Here is a 26,547-nt window from a genome sequence, read left to right on the forward strand (position 1 = left end):
TATAGAAAGTCTGTAGACAGCCTATTGACGTCTATATACTGTCTATAGACCTTCTATAAAAAATTTTCCAAGGGAAACAGACAAAAGAAGATACATTCAGAATGACTATTGCTTCATTTACCAGGAAAAACAGCTACTGAAGACAAACAACCAAAGAGATCCCAGGTTGGGCTCCCCCGGTTCAGCTACAAGTGTCCCTCCCGCTATCTTGGTTGTTTCGTTGGTATTATTCTATGCGTATGCGTATCACCTATTCATGACAATATTAACATGCCGTATGTGCAACTATAGTTGAAAGATTTTTTATGCATGCAGCCATCTGTACATAAGATTCAAATAGAATACTTATGAAGTTATTCAGTGAATCGTTTTACTTAGCAGCCTGAACATTGCACTCTGTCGCTCAAGTAAAGCCCACTGCTTCATATATTCCATATCATTAGGCGGAACTCTGCTATATGCTGCATGCGCTTTTTGATGCTTCGAACTAAAAAATAAAAGCAAAAAGAAAGAGTCGCAGTTTCGCCCGAAAGCTGAAGCATCGATTGCGATGGCAAATTAGTAGACCTACATACGAAGTAAGGGTAATAGTTTTATTGGCAGTGTAAACTTGGAAACATTCGCTTAATAACTGAATGAACAAGCATGGTGCCAGCGCGCACAAGCACACACGAACACATCGCACTCGATGAGCGCGGACAGTGGCTGTCAGAATGGTGTTGTCAGCAAGCGCAGCAGCAGCAGCAGCGAGTTTATTCTTGTTATTTAAAGCGGTGGACCCATTACGTTAACTGTATAATATCACAGTTGAAACTCGATTGAACGAAGTAGTCTCGCTCGCATTAAGCAAGAAAAATTTCGTTACATAGGGAAGGTCGCAAAACTAAGAAAGGGATTGTTCGGTTCTTCAAAACCCAAAATTGTAACGCAGCGACGCACAATTAAAGCTACCGCGGCATTGTATTTGCCGCTAACCGTCATACTTCTGGCGTCCACTTGTGACAACGTTTGCGCCTTATGTCCACCTTCGAGGATGAGTACTTTTCTCCTTGGGAGGCTTCAGGTGCGGGCGATGCAGGCCGGGTAGACGGTCACATGAAGTTGTGACAGGCTGCCGATATGCAACAACGCGGGGTACGGATGCAGTGATTTTGCGAGCAGGCCGAGCAAGGAGGAGGAGTAAACAGCTTTATTAAGGCAGAAAGTTGCGAGGAGGTCATCAGTGCACTCTGACCCATAAACCATGAAATAACGAAAGCAACCACCGATGCCCCTAGCGCAATTTGGTACGTAAGAACTGCCGAGTCCGTTGTTCCGTGCATTGGCACGGCGTGCGGCTTCGCAAAAAAAAGAAAAAGAAAAAGAAAAAAGAAGAAGAAAGCTATAGGGCCGTGATTATAGGGCGCCGAGACGTTTTAATGTGATTGCGTTAGAGCGCACGCTCGATGAAAAACCCGTATGTGTCAAAATTCGAAAGAAATCACGTCCTTTTCTACTCATTTATTCCAAGAAATACTTCGTTAAATTGGGTTTTCATTAATGGAGTTTCGTTGATTCGGGGTGATGACAGCATCTAACTCTACGGTTACCTGCGGGGGAATGGAAATTTCTTCGTTAGATTGGACATTCGTACAATCGGGTTTCGTTATGCCGAGTTTTAACTGTAGTTTCGTGAAACAATGACACATGCTGACTTGTTACTTTTCTTACTAAATGTTTTGTTGGAGTTGAATTTATGCACATTTTGACCATTGTTTCTTATTTTTGCCATCCACCATTCATACATTTAGTTATTCTTTGTCATAGCCAGGAAGTGAGGCTATAGCAGGCTACGTGCGAGCAATTCTTTGTCGCCACGAGCATGACGACAACATATCTTCGCTGCTCAGATACTAGCACCTTCTGCGCTGTGCTTTTAAAATGCGCAGGTGGTACACCAAACCACGTAGTCCAGTATTCCCTTTAACTATTTTCAAGATGAAAGGACCTAGTCAGCGGTAAGGCAAAACCATTTCGCAACGGTAATGCACTAAAACACTCGAACCGCGGTTAACGAAGCAACAGAATCAATACTGAATGCCATGTGCACTCTGATGCAGCGGGTTCATATGCCAGCGTCAAAACAAATAAAATAGTAGCCAAAAGAAAAAAAAATAGGTCTCACTTTCGGGTCACTTCAATAGACTAAACACTGTTACCTCTTATAGCTAAGAGCTAATATCGCTGAGTGAGTTTTGTTGAGAACTCACGCATGCTTTATTTTCTTTGTCGCAGCCACAGTAAAAATAAGTATATTCCGAAAAGGCAAGAATGGACAATAATACATTTGTAAAGCCCACTAGCTAGCTCTTAGGTGTGCTATAGCAAAACACTAAAGCTAAATTTGATGCCCAAATTCCACGTTGCCTCGCAAAGCGCAACATAGGCTGAAATGTCAGAACACGCAGTTTATAAATTTTGTCACGGTCCGCCTGCATTTCTTTTTTTGCGGGCTACATTGTAGTCGTGTTCTGTGTGATGAACACGCGGAAAATATTGGGTAAAAGAATGCGTTGTGCACTGTTTGTAATGTACTTGAAGAGCAAACTACTCACCTCTTACCGTTTTCGAAAGTAGAAACGGAGCAGTGTTGACATGCGTCGACGCTAACAGCATCCATCTTGATTATGGCATGGGGCATTAAAGCATGGATGGATGGATGGATGTTAGAAGCGTCCCTTTTGGAACGGGGCGGTAGGTTGCGCCACCAAGCTCTTGCTATTATACTGCCTAATGTCCTACCTAGGTCAAACAACGAAAAAAAAAAAGACTATGAACTACCGCGGCCAAATTTTCTGATCCCCTATTGGGAACTGTGCTTTTGTACGTCTCCGTCTTTTGTCGTTTCCCTACTTTTCTTCCACCAATCCTCCAATCGCCTCTTACTAATGCCTATTGCGGACATGTTTGCTTTACCACTGCTCCCACTGAACCAAAGGGCTTGAAGGAGGCCAATGGTGCCTAAATCGACCGCTGGGTAGACGTCTTCACATTCTAATAAAACATGCCTTGTCGTCTCCCTAGTTTTACCGCAGCAAGCACATGCTTCTTCTTCCTTGTTATATCTCGCTTTATAGGTGCGTGTTCTAAGGCATCCCGATCTCGCTTCGAAAAGTAATGAGCTTCCATTTGAGTTATCAGAAATTGTTTGTTTCCTGATTTCGTTTTTTTCCCGTAAGTAGTTACTCATGGCAGGTTTCTTTTTAATTGCCGCCACTCATGAGATTATTTCAGCCTCTCTGACTTTCCGCTTGACGTTCTTGGTTGCTGTGTTGCTCACCCTACAGGCCGCATACCTACTGTTAAACTTCCTAGTTCTTTTCCTCCACCGTGAATCAATGTTATTCCTGTACAGATAGTTGTAGTGAACTGATGGGTTTCGCGAAAAACGCATGCCTCGCCATACTGACAGTCGATTCCTACCGTTGCGTGAGGTGTGTGCCATATTGTCGATGAAGGCTGCTGAGGCCCACCATGAAACATTTCATCGCTTGCAATTAATTGGCTCTCGATCTTAACCACGAAACTTTTCTCTCAGGTGATTGCTACTATGGTATTTGAGAATCAACTATGTAAATACTCTACATGAAGCGCCATAGTGTTCCCAGGAGCAGCAATGAGCAATTCGTTTTTTGGAGGCCTGTTTCATAAGAAATGCGCGCCTAAATCTTTCTTTTACGCATTACTAAATGGCCATATTTGACTAGAACTCACCAGAGTAATAAAGCATCATGATGACAGTTTCGCTGGGCAGTGTCTTTCTAACACAGATAACAAGCTGACGCCAATCACCAAGATTTTTCTTCCATGTAAAATGCAATGTTTCTCATAGCTAAATACTAACGGAATGTTAAGTGTCTAGCGAAGCATCATACACAACTTCGCGTGTTGAATTTGCAGAAATTCTGTTTACGCAAAATCTATGGAAAGACACGGCGCACATATGCATTGTAAAACCAGTAGACCCCTTTACCGCTACATAGCTTGCGATTTCCAATCCGCAAATTTTATCGTCTCTCGCGCTTTAGGAGAAGCAACTGTGGTTCAGGCATGGCAGCTGAAGCAAGCCGACATACCCTTCAATAAGCACGGCTCGAGCCACCCATACCCCATGCATACACGAAGGGAACGAGCGCGCGCGGCAGCCGAGCGAGCCGCAGGGAGCGGCGCCCTGGCCGTGACGTCACTCGCGAGAGGGCGCCACTCCAAATTCTCGCCGCTAATTGCAGGAGTAGGCACAAGTCTAAAGTACAAGAAGAGTAAACATGGTTATAGCAACGCAATGATAAATATTGAAAAAAATAAAGGAAGTGTTATTAGGCTGCATTATCAGTTAGTGCGGCGAAAAGTTTATATTATGGGAGGGAACGAATATTGCCAGCTAGAGAATTCCATAAGTACGTGGACCAAAGTATGGGGCCAAAGCAAATAAAGTTGAAACCTATATTATTGTCTTTCTATCAATTTCTTATTAATTATAATCCAATCCGCGGACCAAGCAGGCGCACAAGAGAACAGGAGAACACAGAGCGAGAACACAATTTACAAGCATTTAATAAACATGAAAAACATTATTCAAAATGTGAAGCAGAACAGATCAAATTTGATGCGGAACCGACCAACACACGTTCTTGTTCCACGATATGACACAGTTGCTTTATTGTGTTGCGACGAAAAAAGGGTAGTCGAAGCTACCTACGACTTGCGGATTTTCTCCGATGCAGCAACGCCTATAATGCCTCCCGCCGCACCTCCCGCAGCTGAACCAGCCGCTATACCGACCGCTGAACCGGCCGCTGAACCGGCTGCAGAACCGGCTGCAGTACCGGCTGCACGACCAGCTTGAACACCGGCGCGGACTGCCTGGACAATTGCACGGATTCCTGTGCCGATTAGGTGAAAGAAGTAGCCCTCTTCAGTTTCTTCGCCGTTAGCCGAGATCTTGAGGGCCTTGAGGGCTTCGACGAGGTCTCGTCGCTCATCCGCGGTGATAGATTGGGTAAGCGCTTCTTCCAGTAGCTTCTCGAATGCGTGCGCTGTTTTTTCCGGCTTGCTCAATGTAGCGGCTTGAATTTCTGCAGTGTACACAGGAAAGAGCGCTGAAAGTTGACACACACGCAGTCACGGTAGATTACTGTGCAAGGACATTCACTGGCTAAATAAAGCTTGAAGGGATTTTCAGCTTGAAGATTACCATCTAAAGAAACCCGTAAAATGCACAAATGCGCTCATGTCATTCAACTTATTGCCTAATGTCGAAGTTAAAAGATAAATTGCCGGAATTTTAGAAGTAGATTTCTTATGTGCTGTTCTGTGCACCGGCTATGCCAACTGAATTTTGCCATGATTGAAAATTTGATTTTATTTGCCTCGCAATTCCTACTACTCTCATTTAAACGTAAGTACGCTTAATTAATAATAACGAGGAGCTTTACGCGAACGGCGCTCACTTTATGTTGATGTGCGTTGTTCGTGCTATAATATAGTTTTTTAATCGTTGTACACCAATATATTTCTGAATAAGTTTGATAACATTTAATTAACATAGCTACGATCTATAAGGTGTCAGCGCAAATGTTGGGGGTGGTGGGATGTTGCTATATGATCGAGAACGGTGTTTGCAGTAACCTAGGTATTCTATGGTCCTTTTTTTCGACAAGAAATTAAAGCGAGCGAAATTTTAAGAATATCGCGTGGCGACGCACACACGCGTTAGGGATTGCATTGCTCCGCTGCTTCATTGTCGCATTAACAGTGAGATTATTTCAGTTTGTTTTTTAACCGGTGTGATATAACTGTTTCATGTCGCCGGCACCCAGTCGTAAAGGCTGAATAAGTGCTCCAAGCGTCTAGCTGTTTATTTCTATCCCATTCAATTATCTGTTATCTAATCTCTTTCAGCTTTCCCTTCCTACAACCTGCAGATGACTGTTTCTACCCGGCTTGTATCACCGCGTGTCAGTCATTGCTTGGTCTGGTGACGACTCGAACGAAGAAGCGCCTAACAAACATGCAGCACGCGTCATGTCTTGTCACTTACGGCATAGATGTCCGCAGATGACCAAGGCCAAGACCACGTAGGCTTTCATGGTGGTTAGGAAGAACCTAGAACAGTTTTGAGCAATGTTCATTAATATACGCCATGTGCGAGGTTCAAGATGGTATAACGTGAGCGTTACTTTTGTGTTGCGTATACTGGTTGCTACGCTGCTGAATATTTCAGCGATGTCTAATTTCAGCGGTGTCTAAAATAGTGCTGCATGTAGTTCAGTGATCTCTTTCTTCCATTAACGTTCCTGAATTCTATTGATCAAATTGCTTGTGCATTGATTTTGTACATTTGCGCAATCTAAGTACGATCCCGGACACACACTTGTGGAACACGGGCAGAGTGAGAAAGCTTAATTTACTGGTGGGAAGCATTCGCATTAGTGTGGTGGAGGGACTATAATCGTTGCATTGCCGGAGGAAGTGCCTCAACCTGGCACAAATTCATTTTTTTTTTGCGGCAGTCGTGGTCTCGAAATTTCTGTCCCTGACTGCGAATTCGCAAGCAATATTGCAAGGAACATAAAATTCGTCTTCAAGCAGCGATTACTTAGGTAAGGTGCTTTCGATTTGTAATGAGGCGGCGCTGGATGTCGACTTGCCGTGAACGGATGAAACGTATATCTTTCCTCGCCCTCCGCCAAACAGATCTACTTTATTGTACTTCTCCATTATTTCACTCTTATTGCCTTGTATATTCTTTTAGCCGCTCTCCATGGATGCCATGAAGTCAACCGAATTTTTCTGACCTCCGCGCTTCGGATTGGTGGCATTAAATGGTATTAAATGGCATTGATGGCATTAAATTACATTCAGTTGTGTCAATGGCTTGCTGAAGCAGCCAGCCGTGGATAGAATCTCAAATGTCAAAATTCAGAGCACTCAGTCCTCGAGCATCCTGCCTTAGCCTCGAAAGGTAATTAAGCGCTTCCCTTGCAGCAGTCAGAAAAGATTTCCTTCTGGCTAGTTGGTTCTGCATGATTAAAAAGATAACACTTCTTAATTTCTCCTTATCCGTATCTATAGGACGGGCTATCCTGCGCCGTACGGGAGTCAGCCGAATCTGCTAATCTCACAACTCCGTATATTCTGCCCTCGAATGAGTTCTTATCACCTTCAGCACCGAGAGGCGCAAGTGGGGGCGGGGCCTCCGTCTCCCTGAAGTCAAGAGATCCAGTGCCACCCGCCACCTCGCAAGAACGGACGATCGATGTTAACTGAGCGGAAGGTAGCCACGGAAGTTTGAAATGAAATAATAAGTCGGTCATGTTTAAGCGGTACTTAAAATATCAGAGAACGGGAGCGCGATCTAAAGTTTGCTGGTATCCTGGGTCTCAAATGAGGAGCGACGAAAAATATAACCCATCTGCAGATTTTCGAGAATTGCTATATGTGATAAAATATTCAAGAAAATTTTCATTAGGCACTCAGAACGGTGAGAGGGCCCGTCATAATAGTCTGTACGTTATTATGACGGGCCCCCTCACAGTCGAGCTGGTAAAGTGAGGAGGGTCCCTTTATTATTCCATCGCATGCACAAGGTTTCGCTAGTCAGTGGTTGGCCCGTCTCACTGCAGTGGGGCGCACAGTAACAACGTATAGTTATTAATTGGTCTGCGGCCGCTGAAGCGGTATCTACTTAAGCACCCCCTGCTCCCCTTCCCCCTGCGATCCCTCGAGGCTACGACGCAACGGGTCGCTTCGTTCCCCTTCGCAGGATCTTCAGTGTCAGGTGTGGCGGTGAGGCATAGATAAAATAACAAGCACTGCAGAAGTCATACGAGGAAGTTAATAATGCAGCAATGTTTAAATGAAATTGCCCAAGACACGATTCAAACCCAGGGCTCCACAATCATGAGGCCAACGCTTTTGCGCAGCGCCAATAAACCAGACTGATACTACAAAGGTTCTGGATCGGCTGCTGTGACACCGTCGCTATATACTGTTATGGCGGTCGTCAGGGGCCCCTGTACTATATATATAGACAGTTCTTTTTCACTAATATATCTTGGTGGGGGTTCACTAAAGTTTCGGCTGTTGACCACTAGGAATGTACACTGGAGTAGTCACATAGCCGTGCAGGTTATTTAATATTTCCGATTCCATGCTAAAGTACTATACACCTTTAATTGACAACTACAATTGATATAGGTATATTTTAGTACATCCTCGACGTAGCGGAAATCAAAACGCAATATCCTTTTACAAAGATTCTCCTTACCTGGCAATATGCGGCAGGCCAGTTATGAAAAAAAAAAAGACCGAGGACTTGCTAGTGCTTCTTACACCTGTCGCAGGAATCGATGACGTACGAGAAAGATCTAAAGCGAGCTGCCATTTTATACAGTGGGCAAAAGCGGTAGGGGCTTCAACTTTTCTTTACGAAGGAGGTTATCGAAAGCGATAACGCAAGCCACGAAGTCGGCTTGAATGCGCTATTATCTAGTAGATTGCCCGCAGGGGCGTTTTCTTTACACTTAGCTTTACTGACGCCTCTATTGACAGCGCTTGTGTTGAGCGCTTCATGTGCAATCGTTGTCTATGTGCGACGGTCGCCTCTTTGTTCCCTTTTCATGTTGTATCAGTTCCGCGTTGTTCCATATCATTGCTAAGGCAAGTTTCCAATTGCGTCATTCTAGGACGGCTCTGACAACCTAGTCCTAAATTTTGGCGTACCTCTCGTCTTAAAAAAAGTTGCTAGCTTTTGGCTCAAATATAGTGTCTTTATCTACCCAGTGTGAACAGCATTTATAATATGCACTCCGCAGGCCTTGTTTTGTCATGTTTTGACAATAGTCGTCACTTAAGTTTTCTAATACAGTTCCAGTAGCTTTTTTTGTTTATTGCTCGGTAAATAAGCTTGCCAGTCAAAAAAGTTGCGAGTCGTAAATACGCTAAATTTACACCCCAGAAGATAGCCACAATGAACAGATTCGGTTAATTTACTGCTGCTGTTGATGCTACAGCAAATTATTTAGGGTGCTATGAGACTTGCCGATAAATTTTACTAGAGTACCTAGGTCGAGGACTTTCATTTAAAACAAAAAATGAAAAATCAAAACTATCGTGGCGGTCTCTTATCGATACGCTGGCCCAACGAACTACGCAAATAAATTTGCACAAAAGCTATACAGAAGACAATGTGCCACTTTAAAGCCTCTTTAAGAAACTACACTGTAAAATATATTTCCTTAAAGCAACAGAAATTTTCTGGCAGCTGCCTTGCTAGATAATTTCTGTAAAGCTCTGTTTTCTATCTTTGTTTTTTTTCCCTGTTATTTAACAAGTTATTCCTGTTTGACATTCACAGCAATTTTGTGTTTAAAGATAGTTATCTGTTTTGTATTACAGAAAAAGTTCTGTTTTCTGTTTGCATTTTTCTGTTACTTAACATTTTTTCTGTTTCCACTGTGCAGAAGTGTGACGTGTAAAGGCAATTTTCTGTCGTGATTAATAATGGACAAACCCGGACTGTCGCCGAAACCAACGCTTTGAAAGGGCATTTCTCTTCGTGGGGACAGTTGCCGCTCTCACCAATGTTTTCGCTGAAACGTTGACTCAGATTCAGATTCAGATTTATTGGTTCCAAAAACAGAAGTAATTACATGACAAATGTACAGACGAGGGTCCCAAAGTGAAAGAACTGTAGTGGGACCCTCGGTTAATAATAACAACATTGATGGTGATATCAATAGTCAGCAAATTAGCGTATTATAAATAACATCGACAGATCAAATACATCATTAGACATGTCATTTACAATCAAACACGAAAAAGCACGTTATACAAGAAAGTCGGAAAAAAGCGTGGGTGAAATACAAGAAATGACATGTGACATAAAAGTCAAAGGTACACCGCCAGATCGTAGTTAAGTTATCGCAGGAAATGATGCTTAAGGTGATTTTTAAAAAGGGCAAGAGAAGTACAGGGTTTTATGGTTGATGCTAATTCATTCCAAAGAGAAATTGCAGCGAAGGAAGATGTTTTTTTGCCGTAATTGGTATGAACCATGGGTAATAAGAAATTGTTGTTAGCCGCAAATCTGGCCATATTATTATTCAGCAAACGGTCAGTTGCAATGAACGGAAACGTAAGGTTATTATGAAGCAACTTGTGGAGTAAGACGAGTATGTTAAACCGGAACAAATTATTAATAGGCAAGATATTATACGCGCGAAGTAACAAAGAGGCATTGTATTGCATGGAGCTAGAAGTGATAATGCGTATCGACTGATTTTGGATATGTTGAATTGATGATAAGTGACAAGCGTAAGTGTTGCCCCATGAAACAATGCCGTAATTAATGTGACTATGAATGAACGCATAATACAACGCTAGCAGAGCCTCGTGAGAAAAAAAAAGGGCGAGCTTTGAACAATGCACGTATACCAAACGCAGTCTTGTGCTTCAGATGTTGGAAGTGAGAGCGAAATGTAAGGTTAGGGTCAAGATGCATGCCAAGAAAAGTGACATCGGTGCTAACGGGAATTGAATGAATTCCAAGGTTTACTTCAGGAATAGAAGTTAAGGCCCTTTGAGCATTTTTGAATAACATAAATTTAGTGTTTGAAAGATTAAGAACTAAGTAATTGTTGCTACACCATTCTATAATGTTACTTAATGCAATATTTAATTTAGAAGTAAGAGTAGTAACAGATTTGTCAGATGAAGATATGGTTGTGTCATCTACATATAAAATGCAATGAACGCAGTTGGTGGAGTTAAGAGAATCCAGAAGATCATTAATATATAAAAGGAAAAGCAAAGGGCCCAGAACTGATCCCCGTGGTACACCTTGGTTAATACATTTTGTTACTGAGAAAGTATTTGCTGCATGTACTGTGTACGGCCGGTCAAGTAAATAATTTTTTAAGAATGTTAGCGCAGGACCGGTTATACCATAAGAGTCAAGTTTATTAAACAGGACTTGATGGTTAACCGTGTCATAAGCTTTACTGAAGTCTAAAAATAGAGATCCGACTAAGTTTCCCGAATCAATACATTCTTTTATGTAGTCAGTTAGAGATAGAACAGCTAGATTTGTGGAACTTCCTGGGTGGAAACCAAATTGATTGTTCTTTAGCAATTTAAACTTTGTTAAGTAGTGATTAAGACGTTTAACAAATAATTTCTCAATTAGTTTACTAAGGCAGGACAGAATTGCAATTGGTCGGTAATTATTAACTGTGTGTTTGTCGCCTTGTTTAAAAACAGGAATAATCCTGGCATTTTTTAAAAAGGAAGGGAATGCAACTTCTTTGAACATAAGGTTAAGAATGTTACAGAGCGTGTCGCAAACTAAATGCGCAACCAGTTTTAAATGCCTGACACAAATATTGTCGAAGCCAGGCCCTGTATTTTTAAGGTTGGCAATCGTGGAGCACACTTCATTTAGTGTAGCTGGTAACAAGAAGAATGATTGTGTCGTACGTCTCAAAGTATTATGCAACTGCGCATTGCAAGTGCGCATTATGCAACTCCAGTCGATATTCCTTCTACGACTACTGTTTTGCACTCCTAGCCTCTATTTTCATGTGAACTTCTGTCATGTTGGGGTTTTCTATCGCGCGTCAAATAATCGTTATAAAATAAAAAAATATAATCTACATGCAGCTGATCTCAAAACGAAAATTAGGCTTTTTGGTCAAAGCTGGAAATATTCAACTGTAACACAAAAAAAAAAACAAATGTCACACGTAGCGCTCGTGTGTGTCTCCGTTTTTATTTTACTCAGTTTTCTTGCGCTGCTGTTAAATATCGTCCACACTTTTTCTCTCAGTGACTGTAAGAAATGATTTGTAATTTAGGACATTGTAGACGAAAACAATTTTTTTTTTTACATCAAGAGATCACTGGACAGATAAATATGAAAACATTGAAGAAGTAAAACCAAGGACACCGACCAACATAGAAGTGCTAAAAATGAAAAAAATCTAAAAGACGTTTCGGCTTCGCTACGGAAGCCTTGTTCACAATGGGATGACGGAAGGTTCAAGGAAGCTTATGTATGCTTTAGAACGTGACGTAAGCAGCGCGTGTATGACGGTGGGAGGGTTCCCTCATTTCGATTAAGCGTGTGACGTGTTTTTTGTATCTCCAGTGACTCCAGATACAGACGCGATTTTTGGTTTCTTTCTTGGCCGATAATTCTTGAGCGATCCCAGTCGATATCATGGCCCGTTGCATCCACGTGCTCGGCAAGGGCATTCGACACTGTACGCTTCTTTTCGACATCTTTCTGATGCTCTCTCAGTCTCTGTTTGAAGTTGCCGGATTCACCGATGTATGCGTAGTCGCAATCTGCGCAGGGTATCTTATATACCACGCCGGGAAACGATTCTCTCGGAAGCCTGTCCTTTCCGCCGACGAGCGCTTGCCTCAGCTTACAAACGGGCACGTGCGCCACCTCAACGTCATAACTGCGTAGAACGCGAGACAGGGTTTCGCTTATCCCTGGAACGTAAGGTATGGCAGCACGCTTTCTTGGTCGCGGATTGGTCGGACGTGCAGGATTGGACAGACGGCGCTCCACAGCAGTCAAAAAGGATGTGGGGTAGCCGCTTGCCGAGAGATCACCTCGCACGTGGTCCAAGTCAGTGGAACGGCTTTCTGCTGTGGTGCAAACGCGGTTCGTACGGTTGAGCAGTGAGGCAGCAACCGACCTTTTGTGAGCGTCAGGATGAACGGATTGAAAGTTCAGGTAGCGGCCAGTGTGTGTGTCCTTACGGTACACGCTGAACGAGAGCCGTCCATCGCGTCTGGTGACAAGTACATCTAAAAAAAGGAGTCTGCTGTCGACCTCTGTCTCAACCGTGAATTGGATGGCCTTTTCTTGACTGTTTAGGTGCGCAGTGAACGAATCCAAAGCGCTGCGCCGAATCAGACAGAAACAGTCGTCCACATAGCGCAGAAAAACTTTTGGCCTAGGGCTGAAGGCTATTCTGGACATTCCGCCATTTTCTTCGATGCGTGACGTAGGCGCGACGCAAACAAAATGGCGCTGGTGGCCCGGTTTTGCTTACGTAACGTGACGCCAACTTGACGTTTCGCCTAAGAAACTGAAATGAAGGCACTCAATGTAGCGTTATCGGTAAAGCAAAACAGTTTTGCTCCGCAGTAAAAATAAAGCAGCTATCTCAAAGCGTGTGATTATTCTGTCGAAAACGCTTCTCGCTTCCGTCGTCTGCTGCGTACAAGCCGTCGTCTGCTTCAGTAGCTCGGATGCGTGTCCCTGGAAAATGGAATGAGTAATCGCATGTTGGAGCCAACGCGCTTGTTTTCTTTCTTGAGACAACATACGCGACCTACCAGTGGTGATGCGCGCACGTTCTAGGCCACGTTATCGCTATTTCGTGAAATGCAAGTGACTCAGCCCGACTCGGCTGGCTGAGAAACGGCCGAATATCACCGATAGCGTTGCGCGCGCCAGAGATATCCACTAGAGCGACGCAAGCGCCGGCGCCGCCATCTCTTGTTCATTTCACTGGTTACTCGCACCGCGGGAGGAAACTCCAAGGCGCCGCCTTGCGTACATTTCTTTTTATAAGTTAGAAAGAGGCCGTTGTCATAACTTTTGATTGTGCGAAAAGGCATTAATCTCGATTACAATACAAATGCAGCAGTGAAAAGTGGACAACATTGCTGAAAGTTTGCTATATTCAACCAATATTATTTCGTATAAACGCGTTCTTTTAAAAAACGATGGCCCAAAACACAAATGCCAGCACCAACCGAGAGCGATGCAAATACTATGAGCACGCGTTATGAACAAAAGATTTTCGTGGTGCCAAACGACGGGGAAAATGTGGCGATACGCATTCCTCTTGGCTGCCATTGCATATGGCTGCCCATTAGCATAATTCGCGCGGCTCGTCGCAGCAAAAATTATGGCGGAAAATCTCAGCAATGGCGGCCCTGCGCAACGTCACGCATCGTCAAAATGACGTTTACGAAACAGCCCTTCCTGTGACGCTCCTCACGAGATATTCCTTCAGCCAATCAGCAAGCTGGCATGGCGCATATCTTGAATCGCCACCACATATTCGCGCAATTGCAGATGCATTGCACTGGCTTCTGCACGCTACCGCTCACATTCTTTTTGAAGCGCTAACATCACGATATATCTGCCAAGGACCAAAAAAATGTATTAGTCCATAAAATTTGCAGCTCCACGTCACGTTTCGTCATCTTGATGAAAACACAAAATTGCATTTTGCAATACTTCCGCTTCCCGGCACAAATTTCAAAACACGTGACCTCTCGACTGCCAATCAGAGAGTAAACATGGCGGATAATGGCGGCCGTGCAGCCGCCATGCGTGTCCAGAATAGAGCCCCATTTCAATGCTTCATCCCGACCAGACGGGCTTCCGTCGAACCCTCGATTTCAAATATGAAAACAGTAATATTTATAGAACTGCTTATGCGCACTATAGGTTCAGAAAACAAGCAGCATCGGTTTTCGTCCAGGCGTTATAACCGCTTAAAAGTAAATTTCCCAGGCTATAGATAAGCTTCCGCTTGCACTGGATCGGACGCGTACGTAAAAAAGGAAGAACAGCAAGAAGTACATGCCCTTTCAAAGTAAGGCAAGCGAAGTAAATCAATACGCACGTCTCTGTGTATAAGAGGCACCGATGGACAATGTACAGAAGTCCCCGACACTGTCAGTAAATTTGTTTCGAATTAGTCACGGAATGTGCTCATGCGCAAATCTGCGACACACAACAGCATGATGATGGGTGCGCAGTGTGTATGAGGAATCCTGGCAGGTGGGCATTTTGTCACAGTGTCCAGATATCGTGAAGTGCACATAGCAGCGATTTGCGTATTTTCAAAATGCAGACACAATCGAATGCTTTTTTTGATGTAAAAAGGAATTGTTGTGTAATGTCGAATATTGGTTTAACCATCGTAGCTGATTGGCAATATACCAAAAGCTCTTCTCACCTGAACGCTCTCCCCTGAAATCTAATTTCACTCTAAGGCATTTTTTTTTCTTTTACATGCCGTTACATGCCAAAGGCACGATTTTATTATGAGGCACGCCGTAGGGGGGGGGGGGGGACTCCGCATTAATTTTGAATACCAGTGAATCATTAAACATGCCCCTAATGCATGGGACAGAGGCGTTTTTGCATTTCTCCCCCATTGAAATGCGGTCGCCGCAGCCGGGATTCGATACCGCGACCTCGATCATGCTTAGCAGCGCTACACCATAGCCACTTAGCCACCACGGCGGGTGTGTGTGTGTGTTTTTCCTTTTTTTCTATAAGCCAAGGAACCAGACATTTCATGGAGCCATGTGTGGCAAAGAGCAGGTGGCAGGGCTAGCACTATGGTAAATGATGCTACAAAGAGCCAGGCTAGAGTTTGTTTCGTACAAAAAGAGAAAAGTGTTTTATTTTAAAGCAAGAAAAACCGACGGCTATGTAAGCCACATTGAAAACAAAACAGAAACAGTGAAGTACTTACTACAGTGCAAGAGAACCAGCTTATATATGAAACCATAATGATACTGAAAAAAGGAAAAAATCTCAAAGCCGCCTCAGCATTACGTTGTGGAAGACGTTTGCTTTAAAACTCTCTCGTGAAGACACCGGATTATGGAGACAACTTTTGGTGCGAGGCCGTGCTGCTTGCTTGGGCGCTTGACCTTGGTTCCTCTCTCAGGCCATCATGCTGCGATTGAACCGAAAAACAACAGTAGTGCTTTAATATATATATGGCAGTAGCATAATTTTACAAAGCTGAGTGAAACGTTTTAGCACAATACTTTTTTTGGGAAGAGTGCATGGTCAACAAGGTCTTGCAATGTGTGCGTATGTGAATACCACTTGAGAGGCCACTTCGAAATAATGTTATTACCAGCCAGACGATTTCGTTTCAGGTAAATGCAGACTATTAGTCTATGGCCAGTCAGTGGCACTTATACACTTTGAAACAAACAGCACTCACCTTGGGACAACATGTACACGCCCCCCCCCCTCCCCGCGCCCACACACGCACACACAAACACACAAAACACACGCACACACACAACACACAGACATACAACCCTAACACGCACAGAATACGTACGCAATTCAAACATGCACACGTACACACTGCACACATACACAATACACAGACACAACATACACACACAAACACACAACACAGACAGCTCCATGTTGGTGGTCGCTATTTGTTTAAAAAATCGAGAAACCTATACAGAACATTGTACTGAGAAGCTTCATTTTATTATTGCCAATATGCATTAAGGTAGAGAATGTGTGAACCTTCGGTTAATTGGCGCCTCTTTGGTCTTCTTTTAAGTGCAGTAAGCCCTTACAACATTTTTATAGAAAGTCTGTAGACAGCCTATTGACGTCTATATACTGTCTATAGACCTTCTATAAAAAATTTTCCAAGGGAAACAGACAAAAGAAGATACATTCAGAATGACTATTGCTTCATTTACCAGGAAAAACAGCTACTGAAGACAAACAACCAAAGAGATCCCAGGTTGGGCTCCCCCGGTTCAGCTACAAGTGTCCCTCCCGCTATCTTGGTTGTTTCGTTGGTATTATTCTATGCGTATGCGTATCACCTATTCATGACAATATTAACATGCCGTATGTGCAACTATAGTTGAAAGATTTTTTATGCATGCAGCCATCTGTACATAAGATTCAAATAGAATACTTATGAAGTTATTCAGTGAATCGTTTTACTTAGCAGCCTGAACATTGCAATCTGTCGCTCAAGTAAAGCCCACTGCTTCATATATTCCATATCATTAGGCGGAACTCTGCTATATGCTGCATGCGCTTTTTGATGCTTCGAACTAAAAAATAAAAGCAAAAAGAAAGAGTCGCAGTTTCGCCCGAAAGCTGAAGCATCGATTGCGATGGCAAATTAGTAGACCTACATACGAAGTAAGGGTAATAGTTTTATTGGCAGTGTAAACTTGGAAACATTCGCTTAATAACTGAATGAACAAGCATGGTGCCAGCGCGCACAAGCACACACGAACACATCGCACTCGATGAGCGCGGACAGTGGCTGTCAGAATGGTGTTGTCAGCAAGCGCAGCAGCAGCAGCAGCGAGTTTATTCTTGTTATTTAAAGCGGTGGACCCATTACGTTAACTGTATAATATCACAGTTGAAACTCGATTGAACGAAGTAGTCTCGCTCGCATTAAGCAAGAAAAATTTCGTTACATAGGGAAGGTCGCAAAACTAAGAAAGGGATTGTTCGGTTCTTCAAAACCCAAAATTGTAACGCAGCGACGCACAATTAAAGCTACCGCGGCATTGTATTTGCCGCTAACCGTCATACTTCTGGCGTCCACTTGTGACAACGTTTGCGCCTTATGTCCACCTTCGAGGATGAGTACTTTTCTCCTTGGGAGGCTTCAGGTGCGGGCGATGCAGGCCGGGTAGACGGTCACATGAAGTTGTGACAGGCTGCCGATATGCAACAACGCGGGGTACGGATGCAGTGATTTTGCGAGCAGGCCGAGCAAGGAGGAGGAGTAAACAGCTTTATTAAGGCAGAAAGTTGCGAGGAGGTCATCAGTGCACTCTGACCCATAAACCATGAAATAACGAAAGCAACCACCGATGCCCCTAGCGCAATTTGGTACGTAAGAACTGCCGAGTCCGTTGTTCCGTGCATTGGCACGGCGTGCGGCTTCGCAAAAAAAAGAAAAAGAAAAAGAAAAAAGAAGAAGAAAGCTATAGGGCCGTGATTATAGGGCGCCGAGACGTTTTAATGTGATTGCGTTAGAGCGCACGCTCGATGAAAAACCCGTATGTGTCAAAATTCGAAAGAAATCACGTCCTTTTCTACTCATTTATTCCAAGAAATACTTCGTTAAATTGGGTTTTCATTAATGGAGTTTCGTTGATTCGGGGTGATGACAGCATCTAACTCTACGGTTACCTGCGGGGGAATGGAAATTTCTTCGTTAGATTGGACATTCGTACAATCGGGTTTCGTTATGCCGAGTTTTAACTGTAGTTTCGTGAAACAATGACACATGCTGACTTGTTACTTTTCTTACTAAATGTTTTGTTGGAGTTGAATTTATGCACATTTTGACCATTGTTTCTTATTTTTGCCATCCACCATTCATACATTTAGTTATTCTTTGTCATAGCCAGGAAGTGAGGCTATAGCAGGCTACGTGCGAGCAATTCTTTGTCGCCACGAGCATGACGACAACATATCTTCGCTGCTCAGATACTAGCACCTTCTGCGCTGTGCTTTTAAAATGCGCAGGTGGTACACCAAACCACGTAGTCCAGTATTCCCTTTAACTATTTTCAAGATGAAAGGACCTAGTCAGCGGTAAGGCAAAACCATTTCGCAACGGTAATGCACTAAAACACTCGAACCGCGGTTAACGAAGCAACAGAATCAATACTGAATGCCATGTGCACTCTGATGCAGCGGGTTCATATGCCAGCGTCAAAACAAATAAAATAGTAGCCAAAAGAAAAAAAAATAGGTCTCACTTTCGGGTCACTTCAATAGACTAAACACTGTTACCTCTTATAGCTAAGAGCTAATATCGCTGAGTGAGTTTTGTTGAGAACTCACGCATGCTTTATTTTCTTTGTCGCAGCCACAGTAAAAATAAGTATATTCCGAAAAGGCAAGAATGGACAATAATACATTTGTAAAGCCCACTAGCTAGCTCTTAGGTGTGCTATAGCAAAACACTAAAGCTAAATTTGATGCCCAAATTCCACGTTGCCTCGCAAAGCGCAACATAGGCTGAAATGTCAGAACACGCAGTTTATAAATTTTGTCACGGTCCGCCTGCATTTCTTTTTTTGCGGGCTACATTGTAGTCGTGTTCTGTGTGATGAACACGCGGAAAATATTGGGTAAAAGAATGCGTTGTGCACTGTTTGTAATGTACTTGAAGAGCAAACTACTCACCTCTTACCGTTTTCGAAAGTAGAAACGGAGCAGTGTTGACATGCGTCGACGCTAACAGCATCCATCTTGATTATGGCATGGGGCATTAAAGCATGGATGGATGGATGGATGTTAGAAGCGTCCCTTTTGGAACGGGGCGGTAGGTTGCGCCACCAAGCTCTTGCTATTATACTGCCTAATGTCCTACCTAGGTCAAACAACGAAAAAAAAAAAGACTATGAACTACCGCGGCCAAATTTTCTGATCCCCTATTGGGAACTGTGCTTTTGTACGTCTCCGTCTTTTGTCGTTTCCCTACTTTTCTTCCACCAATCCTCCAATCGCCTCTTACTAATGCCTATTGCGGACATGTTTGCTTTACCACTGCTCCCACTGAACCAAAGGGCTTGAAGGAGGCCAATGGTGCCTAAATCGACCGCTGGGTAGACGTCTTCACATTCTAATAAAACATGCCTTGTCGTCTCCCTAGTTTTACCGCAGCAAGCACATGCTTCTTCTTCCTTGTTATATCTCGCTTTATAGGTGCGTGTTCTAAGGCATCCCGATCTCGCTTCGAAAAGTAATGAGCTTCCATTTGAGTTATCAGAAATTGTTTGTTTCCTGATTTCGTTTTTTTCCCGTAAGTAGTTACTCATGGCAGGTTTCTTTTTAATTGCCGCCACTCATGAGATTATTTCAGCCTCTCTGACTTTCCGCTTGACGTTCTTGGTTGCTGTGTTGCTCACCCTACAGGCCGCATACCTACTGTTAAACTTCCTAGTTCTTTTCCTCCACCGTGAATCAATGTTATTCCTGTACAGATAGTTGTAGTGAACTGATGGGTTTCGCGAAAAACGCATGCCTCGCCATACTGACAGTCGATTCCTACCGTTGCGTGAGGTGTGTGCCATATTGTCGATGAAGGCTGCTGAGGCCCACCATGAAACATTTCATCGCTTGCAATTAATTGGCTCTCGATCTTAACCACGAAACTTTTCTCTCAGGTGATTGCTACTATGGTATTTGAGAATCAACTATGTAAATACTCTACATGAAGCGCCATAGTGTTCCCAGGAGCAGCAATGAGCAATTCGTTTTTTGGAGGCCTGTTTCATAAGAAATGCGCGCCTAAATCTTTCTTTTACGCATTACTAAATGGCCATATTTGACTAGAACTCACCAGAGTAATAAAGCATCATGATGACAGTTTCGCTGGGCAGTGTCTTTCTAACACAGATAACAAGCTGACGCCAATCACCAAGATTTTTCTTCCATGTAAAATGCAATGTTTCTCATAGCTAAATACTAACGGAATGTTAAGTGTCTAGCGAAGCATCATACACAACTTCGCGTGTTGAATTTGCAGAAATTCTGTTTACGCAAAATCTATGGAAAGACACGGCGCACATATGCATTGTAAAACCAGTAGACCCCTTTACCGCTACATAGCTTGCGATTTCCAATCCGCAAATTTTATCGTCTCTCGCGCTTTAGGAGAAGCAACTGTGGTTCAGGCATGGCAGCTGAAGCAAGCCGACATACCCTTCAATAAGCACGGCTCGAGCCACCCATACCCCATGCATACACGAAGGGAACGAGCGCGCGCGGCAGCCGAGCGAGCCGCAGGGAGCGGCGCCCTGGCCGTGACGTCACTCGCGAGAGGGCGCCACTCCAAATTCTCGCCGCTAATTGCAGGAGTAGGCACAAGTCTAAAGTACAAGAAGAGTAAACATGGTTATAGCAACGCAATGATAAATATTGAAAAAAATAAAGGAAGTGTTATTAGGCTGCATTATCAGTTAGTGCGGCGAAAAGTTTATATTATGGGAGGGAACGAATATTGCCAGCTAGAGAATTCCATAAGTACGTGGACCAAAGTATGGGGCCAAAGCAAATAAAGTTGAAACCTATATTATTGTCTTTCTATCAATTTCTTATTAATTATAATCCAATCCGCGGACCAAGCAGGCGCACAAGAGAACAGGAGAACACAGAGCGAGAACACAATTTACAAGCATTTAATAAACATGAAAAACATTATTCAAAATGTGAAGCAGAACAGATCAAATTTGATGCGGAACCGACCAACACACGTTCTTGTTCCACGATATGACACAGTTGCTTTATTGTGTTGCGACGAAAAAAGGGTAGTCGAAGCTACCTACGACTTGCGGATTTTCTCCGATGCAGCAACGCCTATAATGCCTCCCGCCGCACCTCCCGCAGCTGAACCAGCCGCTATACCGACCGCTGAACCGGCCGCTGAACCGGCTGCAGAACCGGCTGCAGTACCGGCTGCACGACCAGCTTGAACACCGGCGCGGACTGCCTGGACAATTGCACGGATTCCTGTGCCGATTAGGTGAAAGAAGTAGCCCTCTTCAGTTTCTTCGCCGTTAGCCGAGATCTTGAGGGCCTTGAGGGCTTCGACGAGGTCTCGTCGCTCATCCGCGGTGATAGATTGGGTAAGCGCTTCTTCCAGTAGCTTCTCGAATGCGTGCGCTGTTTTTTCCGGCTTGCTCAATGTAGCGGCTTGAATTTCTGCAGTGTACACAGGAAAGAGCGCTGAAAGTTGACACACACGCAGTCACGGTAGATTACTGTGCAAGGACATTCACTGGCTAAATAAAGCTTGAAGGGATTTTCAGCTTGAAGATTACCATCTAAAGAAACCCGTAAAATGCACAAATGCGCTCATGTCATTCAACTTATTGCCTAATGTCGAAGTTAAAAGATAAATTGCCGGAATTTTAGAAGTAGATTTCTTATGTGCTGTTCTGTGCACCGGCTATGCCAACTGAATTTTGCCATGATTGAAAATTTGATTTTATTTGCCTCGCAATTCCTACTACTCTCATTTAAACGTAAGTACGCTTAATTAATAATAACGAGGAGCTTTACGCGAACGGCGCTCACTTTATGTTGATGTGCGTTGTTCGTGCTATAATATAGTTTTTTAATCGTTGTACACCAATATATTTCTGAATAAGTTTGATAACATTTAATTAACATAGCTACGATCTATAAGGTGTCAGCGCAAATGTTGGGGGTGGTGGGATGTTGCTATATGATCGAGAACGGTGTTTGCAGTAACCTAGGTATTCTATGGTCCTTTTTTTCGACAAGAAATTAAAGCGAGCGAAATTTTAAGAATATCGCGTGGCGACGCACACACGCGTTAGGGATTGCATTGCTCCGCTGCTTCATTGTCGCATTAACAGTGAGATTATTTCAGTTTGTTTTTTAACCGGTGTGATATAACTGTTTCATGTCGCCGGCACCCAGTCGTAAAGGCTGAATAAGTGCTCCAAGCGTCTAGCTGTTTATTTCTATCCCATTCAATTATCTGTTATCTAATCTCTTTCAGCTTTCCCTTCCTACAACCTGCAGATGACTGTTTCTACCCGGCTTGTATCACCGCGTGTCAGTCATTGCTTGGTCTGGTGACGACTCGAACGAAGAAGCGCCTAACAAACATGCAGCACGCGTCATGTCTTGTCACTTACGGCATAGATGTCCGCAGATGACCAAGGCCAAGACCACGTAGGCTTTCATGGTGGTTAGGAAGAACCTAGAACAGTTTTGAGCAATGTTCATTAATATACGCCATGTGCGAGGTTCAAGATGGTATAACGTGAGCGTTACTTTTGTGTTGCGTATACTGGTTGCTACGCTGCTGAATATTTCAGCGATGTCTAATTTCAGCGGTGTCTAAAATAGTGCTGCATGTAGTTCAGTGATCTCTTTCTTCCATTAACGTTCCTGAATTCTATTGATCAAATTGCTTGTGCATTGATTTTGTACATTTGCGCAATCTAAGTACGATCCCGGACACACACTTGTGGAACACGGGCAGAGTGAGAAAGCTTAATTTACTGGTGGGAAGCATTCGCATTAGTGTGGTGGAGGGACTATAATCGTTGCATTGCCGGAGGAAGTGCCTCAACCTGGCACAAATTCATTTTTTTTTTGCGGCAGTCGTGGTCTCGAAATTTCTGTCCCTGACTGCGAATTCGCAAGCAATATTGCAAGGAACATAAAATTCGTCTTCAAGCAGCGATTACTTAGGTAAGGTGCTTTCGATTTGTAATGAGGCGGCGCTGGATGTCGACTTGCCGTGAACGGATGAAACGTATATCTTTCCTCGCCCTCCGCCAAACAGATCTACTTTATTGTACTTCTCCATTATTTCACTCTTATTGCCTTGTATATTCTTTTAGCCGCTCTCCATGGATGCCATGAAGTCAACCGAATTTTTCTGACCTCCGCGCTTCGGATTGGTGGCATTAAATGGTATTAAATGGCATTGATGGCATTAAATTACATTCAGTTGTGTCAATGGCTTGCTGAAGCAGCCAGCCGTGGATAGAATCTCAAATGTCAAAATTCAGAGCACTCAGTCCTCGAGCATCCTGCCTTAGCCTCGAAAGGTAATTAAGCGCTTCCCTTGCAGCAGTCAGAAAAGATTTCCTTCTGGCTAGTTGGTTCTGCATGATTAAAAAGATAACACTTCTTAATTTCTCCTTATCCGTATCTATAGGACGGGCTATCCTGCGCCGTACGGGAGTCAGCCGAATCTGCTAATCTCACAACTCCGTATATTCTGCCCTCGAATGAGTTCTTATCACCTTCAGCACCGAGAGGCGCAAGTGGGGGCGGGGCCTCCGTCTCCCTGAAGTCAAGAGATCCAGTGCCACCCGCCACCTCGCAAGAACGGACGATCGATGTTAACTGAGCGGAAGGTAGCCACGGAAGTTTGAAATGAAATAATAAGTCGGTCATGTTTAAGCGGTACTTAAAATATCAGAGAACGGGAGCGCGATCTAAAGTTTGCTGGTATCCTGGGTCTCAAATGAGGAGCGACGAAAAATATAACCCATCTGCAGATTTTCGAGAATTGCTATATGTGATAAAATATTCAAGAAAATTTTCATTAGGCACTCAGAACGGTGAGAGGGCCCGTCATAATAGTCTGTACGTTATTATGACGGGCCCCCTCACAGTCGAGCTGGTAAAGTGAGGAGGGTCCCTTTATTATTCCATCGCATGCACAAGGTTTCGCTAGTCAGTGGTTGGCCCGTCTCACTGCAGTGGGGCGCACAGTAACAACGTATAGTTATTAATTGGTCTGCGGCCGCTGAAGCGGTATCTACTTAAGCACCCCCTGCTCCCCTTCCCCCTGCGATCCCTCGAGGCTACGACGCAACGGGTCGCTTCGTTCCCCTTCGCAGGATCTTCAGTGTCAGGTGTGGCGGTGAGGCATAGATAAAATAACAAGCACTGCAGAAGTCATACGAGGAAGTTAATAATGCAGCAATGTTTAAATGAAATTGCCCAAGACACGATTCAAACCCAGGGCTCCACAATCATGAGGCCAACGCTTTTGCGCAGCGCCAATAAACCAGACTGATACTACAAAGGTTCTGGATCGGCTGCTGTGACACCGTCGCTATATACTGTTATGGCGGTCGTCAGGGGCCCCTGTACTATATATATAGACAGTTCTTTTTCACTAATATATCTTGGTGGGGGTTCACTAAAGTTTCGGCTGTTGACCACTAGGAATGTACACTGGAGTAGTCACATAGCCGTGCAGGTTATTTAATATTTCCGATTCCATGCTAAAGTACTATACACCTTTAATTGACAACTACAATTGATATAGGTATATTTTAGTACATCCTCGACGTAGCGGAAATCAAAACGCAATATCCTTTTACAAAGATTCTCCTTACCTGGCAATATGCGGCAGGCCAGTTATGAAAAAAAAAAAGACCGAGGACTTGCTAGTGCTTCTTACACCTGTCGCAGGAATCGATGACGTACGAGAAAGATCTAAAGCGAGCTGCCATTTTATACAGTGGGCAAAAGCGGTAGGGGCTTCAACTTTTCTTTACGAAGGAGGTTATCGAAAGCGATAACGCAAGCCACGAAGTCGGCTTGAATGCGCTATTATCTAGTAGATTGCCCGCAGGGGCGTTTTCTTTACACTTAGCTTTACTGACGCCTCTATTGACAGCGCTTGTGTTGAGCGCTTCATGTGCAATCGTTGTCTATGTGCGACGGTCGCCTCTTTGTTCCCTTTTCATGTTGTATCAGTTCCGCGTTGTTCCATATCATTGCTAAGGCAAGTTTCCAATTGCGTCATTCTAGGACGGCTCTGACAACCTAGTCCTAAATTTTGGCGTACCTCTCGTCTTAAAAAAAGTTGCTAGCTTTTGGCTCAAATATAGTGTCTTTATCTACCCAGTGTGAACAGCATTTATAATATGCACTCCGCAGGCCTTGTTTTGTCATGTTTTGACAATAGTCGTCACTTAAGTTTTCTAATACAGTTCCAGTAGCTTTTTTTGTTTATTGCTCGGTAAATAAGCTTGCCAGTCAAAAAAGTTGCGAGTCGTAAATACGCTAAATTTACACCCCAGAAGATAGCCACAATGAACAGATTCGGTTAATTTACTGCTGCTGTTGATGCTACAGCAAATTATTTAGGGTGCTATGAGACTTGCCGATAAATTTTACTAGAGTACCTAGGTCGAGGACTTTCATTTAAAACAAAAAATGAAAAATCAAAACTATCGTGGCGGTCTCTTATCGATACGCTGGCCCAACGAACTACGCAAATAAATTTGCACAAAAGCTATACAGAAGACAATGTGCCACTTTAAAGCCTCTTTAAGAAACTACACTGTAAAATATATTTCCTTAAAGCAACAGAAATTTTCTGGCAGCTGCCTTGCTAGATAATTTCTGTAAAGCTCTGTTTTCTATCTTTGTTTTTTTTCCCTGTTATTTAACAAGTTATTCCTGTTTGACATTCACAGCAATTTTGTGTTTAAAGATAGTTATCTGTTTTGTATTACAGAAAAAGTTCTGTTTTCTGTTTGCATTTTTCTGTTACTTAACATTTTTTCTGTTTCCACTGTGCAGAAGTGTGACGTGTAAAGGCAATTTTCTGTCGTGATTAATAATGGACAAACCCGGACTGTCGCCGAAACCAACGCTTTGAAAGGGCATTTCTCTTCGTGGGGACAGTTGCCGCTCTCACCAAGAGAAATGTTTTTCTCGAAACTTTGACTCCAGTCGATATTCCTTCTACGACCACTGTTTAGCCCTCCTAGCCTCCATTTTCATGTGAACTTCTGTCATGTTTGAGTTTTCTATCGCGCGTCACATAATCGTTATAAAATAAAAATATAATCTACATGCAGCTGGTCTCAAAACGAAAGTTAAGCTTTGTGGTCAAAGCTGGAAATATTCAACTGTAGCACAAAAAACAAATGTCACACGTAGCGCTCGTGTGTGTCTCCGTTTTTACTTTACTCAGTTTTCTCGCGCTGCTGTTAAATATCGTCCACACTTTTTCTCTCAGTGACTGTAAGAAATGATTTATAATTTAGGACATTGTAGACGAAAACAAATCTTTGCTTTATATTACATCAAGAGATCACTGGACAGATAAATATGAAAACAGTAATATTAATAGAACTGCTTATGCGCACTAGGTTCTGAAAACAAGGAGCATTGGTTTTCGTTCAGGCGTTATA

The 26,547-nt window shown here is 43.4% G+C and overlaps 1 protein-coding gene and 2 long non-coding RNA genes across 3 annotated transcripts in view; 1 reads left to right on the forward strand and 2 right to left on the reverse strand.

Moving 5' to 3' along the window:
- Positions 1–26,547, forward strand: part of LOC139060767 (uncharacterized) — a 338,288-nt gene that overhangs the window by 16,983 nt on the left and 294,758 nt on the right. The gene's annotated exons all lie outside the window — the stretch shown is intronic.
- On the reverse strand, positions 4,574–8,455 carry LOC139046781 (uncharacterized). Its single transcript, XR_011506923.1, has 3 exons — positions 8,309–8,455; positions 6,080–6,144; positions 4,574–5,114 (listed from the first exon to the last, which is right to left on the reverse strand). It is a non-coding gene; the product is annotated as an uncharacterized lncRNA (long non-coding RNA).
- Positions 21,001–24,882, reverse strand: LOC139046782 (uncharacterized). Its single transcript, XR_011506924.1, has 3 exons — positions 24,736–24,882; positions 22,507–22,571; positions 21,001–21,541 (listed from the first exon to the last, which is right to left on the reverse strand). It is a non-coding gene; the product is annotated as an uncharacterized lncRNA (long non-coding RNA).

The sequence above is a fragment of the Dermacentor albipictus genome, chromosome 6, assembly GCF_038994185.2.
Source record: "Dermacentor albipictus isolate Rhodes 1998 colony chromosome 6, USDA_Dalb.pri_finalv2, whole genome shotgun sequence".
Classification (NCBI taxonomy): domain Eukaryota; kingdom Metazoa; phylum Arthropoda; class Arachnida; order Ixodida; family Ixodidae; genus Dermacentor; species Dermacentor albipictus.